The following is a 5,729-nucleotide window of genomic DNA, read 5'->3' as shown; positions in this document are numbered from 1 at the left end:
CGATTTGAAAAAGATTGGGTGGCTTGCATTGGAAGCCACCGGGATATCATGCTGAGGAAGACTGGATGACTTGTGCTCGAAGCTTTTTTGGCGGATATCTTGCTGAGGAAGGCTGGGTACTGTACCTCATAAGCTTCCCCCCTTAAAGACTTGCTAGGGAAGACTCGATACCTTATGCTAGAAGCTTTTGCAGTACCTTATCGAAGAAGCTTGAATAACTTGCACAGGAAATCATGTATACCTTACTGATGCCGACTAAGGAATCGTACCTTGTATGCTTTGCTGAGAAATATTGTGCTACTTTTCTTTGCGAACGGAATAACATATGTATACATATTCTTATCATTTCGGCTGCTGACTACTTGTATGACAAGAACTGTCTGACCATCCTTCTTACTGAATTCATTGCATATTTCAACTGGCTTCTGCATGTCGCATGCTTCAAAACTGACTCGTGGCAGAATCAATCATCGGGTACGGACCATACCTCTGACTTGAAATGCATGTTGGACTTGGATCGAATTTTGTTCTCTTGCTAGTTTTAATCATTGCTGCAATAAAGATGTATCTCTGATGGGTACTGATGACCCTCGGGTATAGGGGATCAATTGTAGCTCTTTTCGATAAGTAAGAGTGTCGAACCCAACGAGGAGCAGAAGGAAATGACAAGTAGTTTTCAGTAACGTAATGTCTGCAAGTGCTGAAATTGGAAGTAGCAGAGTAGTTTGATAGCAAGATAATTTGTAAAAAGCAAGTAACGATAGTAGTAACAAAAGTGCAGCAAGGTAGCCCAATCCTTTTGAGGCAAAGGACATGACAAAATGGTCTCTTATGATAAGCAAAGCGTTCGTGAGGGTACAAGGGAATTTCATCTAGTCACTTTCATCATGTTGGTTTAATTCGTGTTTGCTACTTTGATAATTTGATATGTGGGTGGACCGGTGCTTAGGTGTTGTTCTTACATGAACAAACCTCCTACTTATGATTAACCCTCCCACAAGCATCCGCAACTACGAGAAAAGTATTAAGAATAAATTATAACCATAGCATTAAACTTTTGGATCCAATCGGTCCCTTATGGAATAGTGCATAAACTGGGGTTTAAGTTTCTGTCACTCTTGCAACCCATCAACTAATTGCTACTCCACAATGCATTCCCTTAGACCCAAATATGGTAAAGTGTCATGTAGTCGATATTCACATGACACCACTAAGGGAATCACAACATATATACTATCAAAATATCGAACACATATCAAATTCACATGATTACTTGCAACATGATTTCTCTCGTGACCTCAGGAAAAAAGGTAACTACTCACAAATGATAAACATGCTCATGATCACAGGGGTATTAAATAGCATATTGGATCTGAACATATAATCTTCCACCAAATAAACCATATAGTAATCAACTACAAGATGTAATCAACACTACTAGTCACCCACAAGTACCAATCTATAGTTCTGGTAACAAGATTGAACTCAAGAGATGAACTAGGGTTTGAGAGGAGATGGTGTTGTTGAATACGTTGATGGAGATTGCCCTCCCCAAGATGGGAGAGTTGTTGGTGATGATGATGATGATGATTTCCCCCTCCGGGAGGGAAGTTGCCCTGGTGGAACCGCGCCACCGGAGGGCAAAAGTGCTCCTGCCAAAGTTCCACCTCGAGGCGGCGGCACTTCGTCCCGAAAGTCCTCCCCTTATTTTCTTCTAGGTCAAAATGACTTATATACCAAAAGATGGGCACCGAAGGTGCGCCGAGGAGGGCAAAACCTACCAGGGTGTGCCTGGACTCCTTGGCGTGCCTTGGTGGGTTGTGCCCACCTGGTGGGCCCCCTCTGGTAGTTTTTGCTCCAATAATTCTTAAATAATCCATAAAATATCTCCGTGAAGTTTCATCTTGTTTGGAGTTGTGCACAATAGGTGTCCTGACATAGCTTTTCCAGGTCTAGATTTCCAGCTGCCGGAATCCTCCCTCTTGGTGTGTACCTTGCAAATTATGAGAGAAAAGGCATTATTATGGACAAAAACATTGTAAATAACAGTAAGAAAGATGCAAAATGGACGTATCAACTCCCCCAAGCTTAGACCTTGCTTGTCCTCAAGCAAAAACCAAAATCGAAAAACTTGTCCACATGCTTTGAGAGAGAGGTGTCGATAAAAACAAAATACGGATATAGAAGCATCATGTTGATTATTATAAGAGCAACAAAATTAAACATAGGACTTTTAGCATATAACTTTTATCATATACTTCTCATGAATAAGTAATAGTTCATCACAAAATTGAAGTATAAAGCAAAAACTCTATTAGAAACCAACAGACTATGTTCTCAGTCAACTTTGCAACTACAATTCATCATCTTTTCAGGAAGGGTCACGTGTCGGAGCCTTTAGGCAAGTCCATACTCAACCATCATATAGTCTTCTATGATTGCTAACACTCACCGAGTACACATCAGCAAAACGTTTCAACTCGACACACAGAAATATAGGGGCTTATGGTTTCGTCTCCCAACATACTCACGTCAAGGGTGATGTCAATAATAATAACTCATGCCACCCATATTTAACTGGACATATGTGCCTAGATCTTTCCTCACCACATGATGCCTGCCAAAGGAGAAAAATAAAAGGAATAGAGAGAAAAATTTGACTCTTGCATAAAAGTAAAAGATAGACCCTTCACAGAGGGAAGCAGAGGTTGCCATGCGCTTATTTGTTTGTATGCTCAATCCCTTAGTGCAAAAAAATGTCACGTGACATTGCCCCTTGTGATAGCGACCTTTATTATGCAGTCTGTCACTTTTATTCTTCACCATCACAAGTTCATGCAACGCTCAATTTTCTCTTACACTAACTGATCTCACACTTTTAGAAGCAATTTTTATTGCCTTTTTGCACCGATGACAAGTTACTTGAGGGATCTTGCTCAATCCCTAGGTAGGTATGGTGGACACTTGAAAATAAGATTTGGGTTTAAGGGTTTTTGGATGCACAAGTAGTATCTCTACTTAGTGCAGAATTTTTGGCTAGAAAGATAGGGGCAAGCACCACATGTTAAAGGATCCATGACAATATGACTTCTGTGTGAATATGAACAAACATTAAATCATTATGTTGTCTTCCTTGTCCAACGTCAACAATTTTGGCATATAATATTTTGATGAGGGCTCACAATCATAAAAGATTTCTAGGACAGTATATTTATATGTGAATCTTCTCTTCCCTTATTAATTTATTCATGAGTTGCATCATTGACTAATGCTATGTTTGTCAATCTCTAATAATTTTTTCTACTTATACTTTTCCTTATGTGGTGCCATCACCTACCATATGATTAGTATACAATTTTATTGATTTATTACCTTTCTTTCACTTATTTCCTTTCTCCTTTTCCTTTCTTATTTCTTTTCTTTATTTGCAACATGAGAGTAAAGAAAACAAAAACTCACACTAAACTTTATTATATAACTTGCACATGATTACAAGGATAAATCACTAAGCAAACTCTCAAAGAATAAAGGATCGAACTAAACTTTTATTCATATAAAGCAAAAGATCAAACTAAAATAAGGAAAAGCAAAAAGATAGTGGGATGATACGATACCGGGCACCTCCCCCAAGCTTGGCGAAAGCCAAGGGGAGTGCCCATACCCGATACTCAATTTTATTTTGGTGGTGAAGAAGGTGATGTTGGTGATGAAGAAGAGATCTTGTCCTCGGATTTCCATGGTAGTGGTCCACCATAATAATAGGATGAGTGAGTCTCACGAGTCATGCAACTAGCAGCCAAACTCATACCTTTAAACCTTGCCTCATATTCAAAGACTTGGTTTTGAAGATCATAGATCTGGCTTTGGAGAAAGTTGATTTGCTCATTGAGGGTGAAGATGATGTCCTTCATGGGCTTGCCATCCACCTTGAGATCACGGGAAAGGTCTGTGATCATGAGGTGATTGGCATTGAGCCCATGCTCCACCATCCCCTTGCACCGGAAGACGTCTTCCTCCACAGCTTCAAGCTTGGCCTCCATGGTTCCCGTCCCCTTGGGACATGGCACATCGCGGAGGTGAAGCACCCCCACTACAAAAAAAGACACATCCGTGACAATTTGGGCCGAATGAATTTTTTTCTGTCATACATATGACACTTCTATGACGATAATTGTGACAAAACCCGGTATCATGACAGAAAATGGGCTTTTCTTCCTGGGCAGGCCGGAGACGCAGCTGCATGACATTCTTTGGGCCGTCCATGAAGGAAAAAACCGTGGTAGAAGCGAGGGCGAGGAAAATTTCGGGGAGTTCCCAATTACGGTGGGAGGTCGGGGGCCGAGCGATGCGCGTTTCTCTCGTACACGTACGCGCGTATGTGCGAGGCGTTGGCTCTAACTGAACCCGAGCGAGGCGTTGGGCTCTAACTGAACCCGAGCGATTGCACTGCAGGCTACGCGTTACTGAACCCGAGCGATTGATCGATGGCTGTTAACTGAACCCGATCGAGCGATTCCTTCGCTACTGCTGCTAACTGAAGCCGATCGATTGGATGAACAGTGAGCATTGCGCGGGGGGGGGGGGGGGGGGGGGGGGGAGGAACAGTGAGCGGTGGCGTTGCCTCTGGATGAAAACAGGACCCCGTGGTGTGGTGGAGGGCTGGATGAACAGTAGACGGTGGAGGGGGTGCCTGTGGAGGGGTGGTTGAACAGGACCCCATGGTGTGGAGGGCTGGATGAACAGTAGATGGTGGAGGGGTGGTTGAACAGTAGCCGGTGGAGTAGCGCGCGGTGGAGGCTGGATGAACAGGAGCCCGTGGTGGCAGGAGGAGGTCGACGGTAGTTCGTGGAGGCTGGAGGAGGTCGACAGTGGAGATGAAGAGTATCCCATGGAGTCCCATTATGCGGTACGCCACACCCCTCCCGATGAACAGGACCCCCGTTTTGACCGTAGCGCTTCAACACAAGTCTGTTTCGTCCGTTTTGCGGTACGCCACACCCCTCTCGATCAACAGGACCCCCGTTTCGACCGTAGGAGGTCCTTTTCGTCCGTTTTGCGGTACGCCACACCCCTCCCGATCAACAGGACCCCCGTTTCGACCGTAGGAGGTCCGTTTCATCCGTTTTGCGGTATGCCAGACCCCTCCCGATCAACAGGACTCCGTTACGAACGTAGGAGGTCCGTTTCCTCCATTGTGCGGTACACCAGGCCTCGTTTTCATCGCCTGTTCCGCCCAAGCCCTCCCGATGAACACGACCACGCATTCCGTTCCGACCCAGCTGGTTGGCTCCCACGCGTTCCGTTGCCTCCTGATGAACACGACGCATTCTGTTGCCTCCCCATGAACACGACAACGACGTTGTTTCTCCGTTTCGACCCAGCCATGTACACGAGCCCTGGCCATGCGTATGCGCAAGTAGGCGTTCGAGACCCCGCCCGTATGTACACATACGTGGCCGAATTTTCTTTCTTGCACCCTGTCCACTGTACGTACATGCACATGCTACGTGTGCGCCTCTACTACGAGACGTACGCGCCTCTACTATGACACGTGCGCGCCTCTACATCCACTAGTATATATGTACGTACATGTTCGCAACCAGAATGACAATGCTACGTACGCTTCGACCAGGTGGGTCCCCACTGTCAGGCAGTTCCTTGCGTGCGAAGATGTAGCTGGTGGGTCCCAGCAGTCAGGGGGAAAACGTTTTTTTGTGAAATACGGTGGC

This window comes from Triticum urartu, chromosome 4 (genome assembly GCF_003073215.2).
Source record: "Triticum urartu cultivar G1812 chromosome 4, Tu2.1, whole genome shotgun sequence".
Classification (NCBI taxonomy): Eukaryota; Viridiplantae; Streptophyta; class Magnoliopsida; order Poales; family Poaceae; genus Triticum; species Triticum urartu.
This window is presented reverse-complemented; position numbering follows the sequence as displayed.